This window comes from Silurus aristotelis, assembly GCF_946808225.1.
Source record: "Silurus aristotelis genome assembly, chromosome: 10".
Taxonomy (NCBI): domain Eukaryota; kingdom Metazoa; phylum Chordata; class Actinopteri; order Siluriformes; family Siluridae; genus Silurus; species Silurus aristotelis.
In genome coordinates, this window is record NC_139583.1 from 2,579,936 (window position 1) to 2,590,887 (window position 10,952).

General features: G+C 43.1%; 1 protein-coding gene and 1 long non-coding RNA gene across 2 annotated transcripts in view; one reads left to right on the forward strand and one right to left on the reverse strand.

The window, feature by feature from the left end:
* chst8 (carbohydrate (N-acetylgalactosamine 4-0) sulfotransferase 8) overlaps positions 1-10,952 on the forward strand; it is an 89,420-nt gene that overhangs the window by 38,856 nt on the left and 39,612 nt on the right. The gene's annotated exons all lie outside the window — the stretch shown is intronic.
* The window catches only part of LOC310732192, a 137,852-nt gene continuing 134,320 nt past the window's right edge, over positions 7,421-10,952 (reverse strand). The window contains exon 3 of the long non-coding RNA XR_014535366.1: positions 7,421-7,430. This is a non-coding gene — a long non-coding RNA (uncharacterized lncRNA). The remainder of the gene's footprint in view (positions 7,431-10,952) is intronic.

Genomic DNA, 10,952 nt, shown 5'->3' on the forward strand with positions numbered 1-10,952 from the left:
CCTCTGATGTGGCATTTATTTCTTCTCAATCATTCAGCACATTCAATTCGCCCCACTTAACCCCCCCAAATCTACCACTCCACCCTACCCCTCTATTCAACTTCTTTTCCTAAACCACTTTATTCAACTCCTCCACCCTTCTCCTCCATTCAACCTTTTTACCGAACCCCTCCTTTCAACTCCTCCACCCTACCCCTCTATTGATCTCTTCTACCTTACCCCTCCACCCCACCTTTCTACCCCACCCCTCCACCCCAATGGTTTCTAACCATTGTTTAAACTATTCCATGCTACCCCACCATTCAACTTCTCCACCCTACCCCTCCATTCAACTTCTCCACCCTACCCCTCCATTTAACTTCTCCACCCTACCCCTCCATTCAACTTCTCCACCCTACCCCTCCATTTAATTTCTCCTCACTACCCCTCCATTCAACTCTTCCACCCTTCCCCTCTATTCAACTTCTTTTCCCAAACCCACTATTCAACCTCTCCACCCTACCCCTCTATTGATCTCTTCTACCTTACCCATCCACCCCACCTTTCTACCCCACCCCTCCACCCCAATGGTTTCTAACCATTGTTTAAACTTCTCCTCACTACCCCTCCATTCAACTTCTCCACCCTTCCCCTCCATTCAACTTCTTTTCCTAAACCCACTATTCAACCTCTACATTCTAGTTCTCACTGTATCCCTCCATTCATCTCCTTCTCTGTGCCACCCAAACCCACCCTTCCTTTCCTTTACCTTTACCTCTTATAAACATCCACCTTAGACCTCCACCCTACCCCATAATTTACCTTTTTTCTGTATCATTCAACTCTGCCCCTCTACTCCACCCATTTACCCCCAACCTTCCACCTTAGGATAGCAGAACATTGTTTAAAAAAAGAGATGTGCTACTAGTTAGAGGGGGAGTCCCCTATCTGTCACACACACACACACAGTTATATTTATAATTAACCTGTAATTTTATTAAACTCAGCAGTTTGGGAGTGTCTAGACAAGCTGTAAAAGAATAGACCTGTCTATCAATCATCATCAGCCCCGGCCTGAATACTCGCTTCAGTTTCACTCGAGTGAATAAACCGTGCAACCCACACACATCAATCTGATAAAGCCATTTACACTCAGAAACACACACACACTGCGCTGCGAGGGCCAAGGTCTGACAGCGGGTTTATAGGAAAATGTTCATCTTCTGGAAAAAACATCCAGGATAAAGACTGATGGGAAACGGAGCTTTTCAGACTCCACCCAGGCCTTATGGGAAATCCTGTTGATGAGGCTTAATCAGTAATGAGACGGTTCAGAGTGGAAATATGGAGGATTCGATTCAGTCAACTTGCAGACTTTATGTCTTATGTCAAGTCTTAAACTAGACTTAACTAGACAGGCCCGTGTTGTTTCTGGATGCGTTGCTTCTTGTACGTTTATTCTAAGAGACATTTTGTCTCAACAACCAGATGTTATGTCTGACATCATTCTGTAAATAGTAAAGCTCACTTGGAAAAGCTGTTTCAGCTCCCTCCAAAGTGTTTTTCATTCTCTCAGTGTCACTGCAAAGCAGTATGATAAAAAAAAAAAAAAACATTCAGTGCACACAGGTGTAGACTCTGGTACATTACCTGCTCGTTCTCCGTAGCCCACCACAATGCACCTGCAGAAGATGTTATTCTTTGCCATTTAGAATTCATTTCTATCTAAATGTTTCTTTTAATTGATTATATTTTGTTTGGTTAGATTCTAAAGATCTAAAGATCTGGGGTCAGCACTTCATTTTAATGCCCAAAAGTGGCAGCGTGGCAATACTGGGGCTTGAACCTCCCACCAGTAACCCAGAGCCTTAACCCACTGAGCTACCACTACCCAGTCATATTTACATTACAGCACAGTGTACATTTTTTCCCCCAGCATATTTTAGGAAGCTTGGGGACCGCCTCTGGAGCACAGAGGGTTTGGGAACTTTCTCAAAGCCCCAAAAGTGGCAGCTTAGTCAAACTGGGGCTTGAACTTTCAACCTGATGAACCTCTAACCCAATGAAAACTTCTCTAAGAACCTGGGCCATGAACTACATATTCTCAACTCACCCAGACCTCACTAAAGAAGCTGAAAGATTCATTCGTACCTGTAAAATATTTACAGCCATCTCGGTTTTTATTATCTACAGTGGCACATATTGTGAATATTTCTTTAAACGTTCGTCTCACATGGATTTTTATCAGCTGCTGCTCAAAAAAAAAAAAAAAAAAAACCTCACAAGACAGGGTTATTTGTCTAAGAGAACATGTTACGCTGGGTTTGTTTGGGTGTTTTATGATGACCTTGATGAAAATATAGGAGAAGCAAGTAATAAAAGCGTGAAGCAGGGAGGGGAGAGATTACACGATGACAGTGACGGAGAGACCGCAGGGAACTCGGTGTAAAACCTCCACAGTGACCCTCAACCATAATAAACAGAACGTCACCTGGTTTCCACTTCTTTGTGGTTAACGTCTCTCTACAGATAAAGGAGAGAAAGGAACGTCTGTAATGGAGTTGTATAAGATGTTTTGTTAAGACCTTGTTCAAATACATATATTTTTTCTCCATATTTGAGAGTTGCTTCATTTTCAGAGACACAAAATGCTGCTCATGTGGACAGAAGACCAAAATGAGTTTTTGGACACCTGACCATACGATTGCTTTGTGTTTATTTTTTTTTTTTTTTGAACATCCAATTCCACATAGAGTCCTCATTTCCTGTTGCTCCACTCTTCTAAGAAGATGGTTCCACTAGAGGGTTAGTACTGTAAATTCAGGTACTGATGCATGTGAGGTGAGGAGGCCTGGAGTAAAGTTCTTCCAAAAGCTGTTCAATAGGGTTTAAGCTCTATAGAAGGGGATCTTCCACATTTTCCATCCATGTAAAAAAAATCTTCATGGACCTGGATTTGTGCACACAGACATTTTCATGATTGGACAGTTTTGGGTATTTTAGTTCATTAAGGGAAAATTTCATGCTACAGCATCGAGGGACTTCTTGTACAATTAGAGCCTCACATTTTGGGAGAAGAACCTCATATAGCTGGAAAAGTCAGGTATGCCAATACTTTTGTCTTTATTGTGTATATCTGTCTGGACTGAAATGAAGAGAAATGACACAAACCAAGAAGAACCTCCACAAGAGCTTTTATTGTGGGTTAAATCTCATTATATTTCAGTCCAGAACACAGTTTCTCACAGAAACTCTGATTAGAAGCAGTAATGATCTCAGTGTGCACATGTCTAATTAGCGTTCAGATGGAAAATGAAAGAAACTACATGAGGACAATGGATGAGCGTAAGGTCCTCATTTCTCTTTCCATCGCTGAGATATCTGCACCTCCTGCCTCATCTGGAAGCACAGAAGATGACGAAAGAACGAGCTGTCGGCTGCTGAAAGGTTCTTCTTCTGAGAAGAGGAGGAGGAGACGCGGTACAGGAGTGGCTCTGCGGCGCTTATCTCGTCCACGTCCATCACGATAGACAGAGATAATACCACAGAGAGAAAGAAGAGCAGGATAGAGGGATTTTTCCAAACGCTCAAATCCTTATGCTCGCCCATTTTTCCTGCTTCCAACACGTCAACTTTGAGGACAAAATGTTTACTTAAAAAATAAATCCACCCACTAACAGGTTCCATGATAAAGAGATGATCAGTGTTCTTCACTTCACCGCTCATAATGTCATAATATTATACGTGATCAGGGTTTTAATATTTATGAAAGGACTCTCCAGCATCAGGACTTTGTAACAGTAGAGGATTATGGCCAGGAAGCACAATACCTGCTGAGACTTGGTTCTTGTCTCCTGGAGGGAAAAAAACATACATGTATTTATATTCAAATTGGAATGAGATAGAAGATCAAACGCTGATGTAGCGAGTGTGTGTTCAGATTCAAATTTTAATTCAAATTTTATTCAACGTCTAAACATGAAAACGAATTTGTATGAATATAGATTATAAAAAAAGGTATATATATATACAGTGAGGAAAATAAGTATTTGAACACCCTGCTATTTTGCAAGTTTTCCCACTTAGAAATCATGGAGGGTCTGAAATTGTCATCGTAGGTGCATGTCCACTGTGAGAGACATATTCTAAAAAAAAAAATTCAGAAATCACAATATATGATTTTTAAACTATTTATTTGTATGATACAGCTGCAAATAAGTATTTGAACACCTGTCTATCAGCTAGAATTCTGACCCTCAAATACCTGTTAGTCTGCCTTTAAAATCTCCACCTCCACTACATTTATTATCCTAAATTAGATGCACCTGTTTGAGGTCGTTAGCTGCATAAAGACACCTGTCCACCCCATACAATCAGTAAGAATCCAACTACTAACATGGCCAAGACCAAAGAGCTGTCCAAAGACACTAGAGACAAAATTGTACACCTCCACAAGGCTGGAAAGGGCTACGGGGAAATTGCCAAGCAGCTTGGTGAAAAAAGATCCACTGTTGGAGCAATCATTAGAAAATGGAAGAAGCTAAACATGACTGTCAATCTCCCTCGGACAGGGGCTCCATGCAAGATCTCACCTCGTGGGGTCTCAATGATCCTAAGGAAGGTGAGAAATCAGCCCAGAACTACACGGGAGGAGCTGGTCAATGACCTGAAAAGAGCTGGGACCACCGTTTCCAAGGTTACTGTTGGTAATACACTAAGACGTCATGGTTAGAAATCATGCATGGCACGGAAGGTTCACCTGCTTAAACCAGCACATGTCCAGGCACATCTTAAGTTTGCCAATGACCATTGGATGATCCAGAGGAGTCATGGGAGAAAGTCATGTGGTCAGATGAGACCAAAATAGAACTTTTGGGTCATAATTCCACTAAACGTGTTTGGAGGAAGAAGAATGATGAGTACCATCCCAAGAACACCATCCCTACTGTGAAGCATGGGGGTGGTAGCATCATGCTTTGGGGGTGTTTTTCTGCACATGGGACAGGGCGACTGCACTGTATTAAGGAGAGGATGACCGGGGCCATGTATTGCGAGATTTTGGGGAACAACCTCCTTTCCTCAGTTAGAGCATTGAAGATGGGTCGAGGCTGGGTCTTCCAACAATACAATGACCCGAAGCACACAGCCAGGATAACCAAGGAGTGGCTCTGTAAGAAGCATATCAAGGTTCTGGCATGGCCTAGCCAGTCTCCAGACCTAAACTCAATAGAGAATCTTTGGAGGGAGCTCAAACTCCGTGTTTCTCAGTGACAGGCCAGAAACTTGACTGATCTAGAGAAGATCTGTGTGGAGGAGTGGGCCAAAATCCCTCCTGCAGTGTGTGCAAACCTGGTGAAAAACTACAGGAAACGTTTGACCTCTGTAACTGCAAACAAAGGCTACTGTACCAAATATTAACATTGACTTTCTCAGGTGTTCAAATACTTATTTGCAGCTGTATCATACAAATAAATAGTTAAAAAAATCATACATTGTGATTTCTGGATATTTTTTTTTAGATTATGTCTCTCACAGTGGACATGCACCTACGATGACAATTTCAGACTCCTCCATGATTTCTAAGTCGGAGAACTTGCAAAATAGCAGGGTGTTCAAATACTTATTTTCCTCACTGTATATATATATATATATGTACAGATTACAGAGTCCCAGTTGTGTCCATGTGCTGGTATTAAATCCAGTGTTAAAGTGACAGTGTGCAATTGTGCAAAAAATGTGTGCAATGAAGGAAAGTGCAATGAAGGTTCTCATCTTTCTCCATGACTGTGTGTGTTTTGACAACAATGAAGAACGTTCAGAAATTTCCTGAAAATGTGTAAACTCACAGGATGGAACTGATACTATCAATTGCATCACAATTCATAATGAAGCTACTGTATTACTCTCTCTCTTTCTCTTTCTCTCTCTTTCTCTTTCTTTCTCTCTCTCTCTCTCTTTCTCTCTCTCTCTCGCTCTCTCTCACTCTCTCGCTCTCTCTCTCTCTCTCTCTCTCTCTCTCTCTCTCTCTCTCTCTCTCTCTTTCTCTCTCTCTTTCTCTTTCTCTCTCTTTCTCTTTCTTTCTCTCTCTCTCTCTCTCTTTCTCTCTCTCTCTCGCTCTCTCTCTCTCTCTCTCTCTCTCTCTCTCTCTCTCTCTCTCTCTCTCTCTCTCTCTCTCCTCTCTCTCTCTCTTTCTCTCTCTCTCTCTCTCTCTCTCTCTCTCTCTCTTCCCTGGTCTTCTTGTGGTTACCTGGAAGGAGTTTATGAGATCTTCTGCTCACTCTATCTGGTTGTGTTTAAAGGCTCCACATTGGTCTTGAAATCTATGAAAAGCTGAATACGTCTCAGACTGATGTTAATGGTTGCGGCTAAACCACACTGAATTCTGTGTGTGTGTGTGTGTGTGTGTGTGTAATTTTCTACTTTACACACATCAGAAACATCACTAAGTGTTGCCCTCACTAAAATGCAGCGTTTAAACGGTGTGTTTTTCTCTGGCTCAGGATTCGAGGCTTTTCCCCCCCAGGACTCAGTGATATCGATCCTGAAACTGCAGCCATGTGCTCTGAAATTGAAGCGTCTCTGACTTTAGGGTTTTTCTCAGGGTTTTATGACGAACTGCGTCGGCGTGTGGCTTTTCGAAAGAAAATAAACGACACGGTCGCTCGGTCCTCGCCGAAACTTCCAGACAAAATCCATCTCCACCAGTCACGACGTTTTCAGAGACGTTTATCTTCTGAAGCCGCTCGAGGCTCGTCTCTCGATGTTCTCGACGTTCGCTCTAAACGCTGAGATCTGCTTCATCAGGAGCCAATTCAGGAATTAAACCTGAAATTCCCAGAAAGTGTCGTAGCTCAGCTTCTATGAGAAATAAAAACTTTGTGGGTTCGTTCTGATGTTTGTAGTGTTTAGTTTTTCATCTACTGGAGTTTCAGCTGAGCAGAAGGAGAAGATCAGAAGATTTGTGATGGCTGAAGCTCTGGAGGTGAAGAGATTCTGCACACAGTGTTTAGAGTAAGAGGATTTCTTAAAAAAAAAAAAAAAACCTGGAGCAGAACTGAGACTTGCTTTAAACCCGACATAATAGAGGGATTAGTCGAGCTGCTTCCAGGTGGGAGTGACATTTCCAAGTCTTCAGTGACTGAAAAAAATCTCCGAACTCTGAAGAAGGAAAAGCTTCTGGTCTGGACTTTCACTTCCTGCTTCCTGTTTGACGTCGTTCCGGCACGTAATTAGCTTGTTAGCTTTAGTAATGGTTTTACATTTATTTTTCATTTGTCGTTTTCTTTCTTTCATTTCGCTGCATCGGCTCGAGCTCACACTTTTTTCCAAGCAGATCCACCTGCATGAACATCTTCAGACGGACAAAGTCCTTCACCATAACGCCGTCTCTCGAATCTCATCACTTTGGTCTTAGTGACAAATTCAAGTGACACGAAATTCTCCAACACGATCTCGTCTTCATGGAGACGCCACTAAACCAGGATTCAGTCGATCACCGGCGAGAGCTGAACACGGAGAGGAGCGAGCGTGCATTCATTAACACACACACACACACACACACACACACACACACACACACACACACACACACACACACACACACGCAGGTAATTGGAATTCAGCTCAGACTTCCTGTTGGTCTGATGTGTGATTGACGTGTCCCTTCACTTTCACCATCTAAAACAACAGTTCATTAATGAACAGCAGAAGGATGAAGGATGGGAAAATGCCGGTTGCCGTAGTAACGAGTGAAAAATGTGCCTTTTCTGCATCGTTAATGATTTTGATGAATAAGCGTTTGTGTTTCCAGAGAGTGTAATGATAGAGGAACTTGGAGAACATGTGGATCTCTACATGGACCTGAGCTCAGGATCGATCCATGAACTTCATAACCCTGACCATTGACTTCACTTGAACTAGTAGAAACCTGGTCCAGCATGACAGAGCCCCTGTGCACAAAGACAGCTCCATGAAGATCTGCTCAGAAGATGTGGAAGATCTCCTGCTCTAAAGCTCTGACCTGAAACAGGCTTTTGTCCATATTGTGTATAAACTCCGATCTGAAATAAATCAGTGTGTCCCTCCTACATCAGTGTAATCGTATTAAAACTGTAGACCGGCGTCCTGTAGCGACGACTGTTTGCAGACAGCAGGTGGAACTCGTGCAGGATGATGTGATTATCTGTGAAACTGATTCGCTCTCCATGTTTTTAATCACAGCTCAGTGCTTTTCAGTGCTTCGTTTTACACGTGATTATTTCATCACACCAGCAGCATCTGGCTGCAGGAGCAGGACATGCGAATGTCAGGAGACCTCAAACCTTCACTGTTCTTCTCCTCAATGTCTTTCTGACTCCCTCACAGTGACGTCTCGGAGTTCAAATCGTCCTCTGAGGAACGCTCCAGGTTCATTCAGCTATAGAGACGCTTACAGATCATTGATCTTAGACCTTAAATCCAATCTCAGACCCCTCCTCCTTTACTGCTTCATACTCAGACTCCTCCTCCTTCACTGCTTTATACTCAGACTCCTCCTCCTTCACTGCTTAATACTTAGACTCCTCCTCCTTCACTGATTCATACACAAACTCCTCCTCCTTTATTACTTCATACTCAGACTCCTGCTCCTTTACTGCTTCATACTCAAACTCCTCCTCCTTCACTGCTTTATACTCAGACTCCTCTTCCTTTACTGCTTTATACTCAGACTCCTCCTCCTTCACTGCTTCATACACAAACTCCTCCTCCTTTATTGCTTCATACTCAGACTCCTGCTCCTTTACTGCTTCATACTCAGACTCCTCCTCCTTCACTGATTCATACACAAACTCCTCCTCCTTTACTGCTTCATACTCAAACTCCTCCTCCTTTACTGCTTTATACTCAGACCGCTTTTACTGCTTTATACTCAGACTCCTCCTCCTTCACTGCTTTATATTCAGACTCCTCCTCCTTTACTGCTTCATACTCAGACTCCTCCTCCTTCACTGCTTTATATTCAGACCCCTCCTCCTTTACTGCTTCATTCTCAGACTCCTCCTCCTTCACTGCTTCATACTCAGACTCCTCCTCCATTACTGCTTCATACTCAGACCCCTCCTCCTTTACTGCTTCATTCTCAGACTCCTCCTCCTTCAGTGCTTCATACTCAGACTCCTCCTCCATTACTGCTTCATACTCAGACTCCTCCTCCTTTACTGCTTGCACTCTGCTGCTTTTTTCTTGTTCTTGGAGAAAATGTTTATCTGTTGAATCCCTTTTTTGTTGCTCCTCTGCTTCTGTTGGTTTTTATTTGTGAGAAGCGTGTAGCCCCCTCGGCCCAATGCACTTCCCCCTGAACCCTTACAGAGTGATTAGCCGTGTCCTGAATAATGCATGCTGGGACGCCGGAGGAAGAGACGAGTCTCTGTTGGCCTGCGATAAATCAGCGTTTTATTGGAGCGGCTTTTAAAGGGGCTGCCATTGAGCTGTGAATGTGCACTGTATATCAGCAGGTGTGTGTGTGTGTGTGTGTGTGTGTGTGTGTGTGTGTGTGTGTGTGTAGAGAGAGAGAGTCTCCAGTGCAGTGCGCTCAACATGTAATACTTTGTACTGACATTTAGATGATCGATTAACTTTCACAGTTGCTGGATGTTGAGAGGTTTTTAGGTTCGCTGGTTTTTTATCACTCCAGAACTTTCTGCAACAAAATTTTGTGGACACCTGAACATAAGAGTGATCGCGAAAATCCAGCAGCTCAGCTCTAGATGTCATGACCTTCCTTACTTGGATTTGAAACATCTCTGGTTTAATCACGTATTTCTCACGTTTTTGCTGTTGAGAGGTGCCCGGATGGTCCGTGGTTTGCGCGTGACTCAGGAGCTTACTCGTGAACTCGGTGTGAACTCGGCAGGACCGTGTGAACGCTTCATTACTCGCGAGCTTGTTACAGCAGGACGCGTGAGGCAGGATGTCTGGCTGAGATCGATATCGGTGGTGACGTCAAAGCGGCCGCGCTGCAGCCGCGTGTGGAAATGAATGAGGTTTGTGGAAGGTGTTTTACGTCTCACGTTGATCGTCACGTAACTGCGAGCGCACGACTTTCCTGTTCTTCTTCTGGTAATCGAGATTGGCTCTTATTTAGTTCGCTGTTTTTTTTTTAGATGGAGCAATAGATCTTCTTCTTTTCAGTGTCTAATACAGAATAACACAGGAAGATGAAGAGAAAAAGAGGAGAGGAAGAGAAAAGAGAGGAAGAAAAAGTGAGACAGACAGAGAAACAGACAGAGAGAGAAAGAGATAGTGAGACAGTGATACAGACATACAAAGAGGGAAAGAAAGAGAGAGCGAGACAGAGAAAGGAAATCACTAAAGCACCGCTGCATCACTCTGTTTAGTTTGGACATGAACGATGGATAAATCTACATGCTACCAGCAGGCTGTTAAAGTGCATTCTGGGTAATTTGTTTAGCAAGTAAAAGTAGCCAGGAAGGAATTTTCAAACTCTGGTCAAGGTACTGATTTTATGTGATCTGAGGAGGCCTGAGGTTCAGTCAGCGTTCACACCCATCATGTTCAAAAGGGATGGAGATCTATAGCAGTAGATCTTCTACAATTTCCAACCCATGTAAAGCAGATCTTCATGGAGCTGGCTTTAGGAGCATTGTCGTGCTGAAACAGGTTTAGGTCTCTTAGATCAAAGCCACGTCACATCCAAAATCCTACAATCGTGTGCCTCCAACTTCGTGGTAACAGTTTTGGTGAAGAAACGCATCTGGGTGGAAAAGTGGGGTGTCCCGATACTTTTGGCCAAATCCTGTATTTTAAAAACGATTAAAGGTGATTCCAATTAGGATGTGTTTGTTATTAACTTTGTGAGGATGAATGGATGAAAACTATTTCTTTCTCTCTCTCTCTCTCTCTCTCTCTCTCTCTCTCTCTCTTTCTCTCTCTCTCTCTCTCTCTCTCTCCTCTCTCTCTCTCTCTCTCTCTCT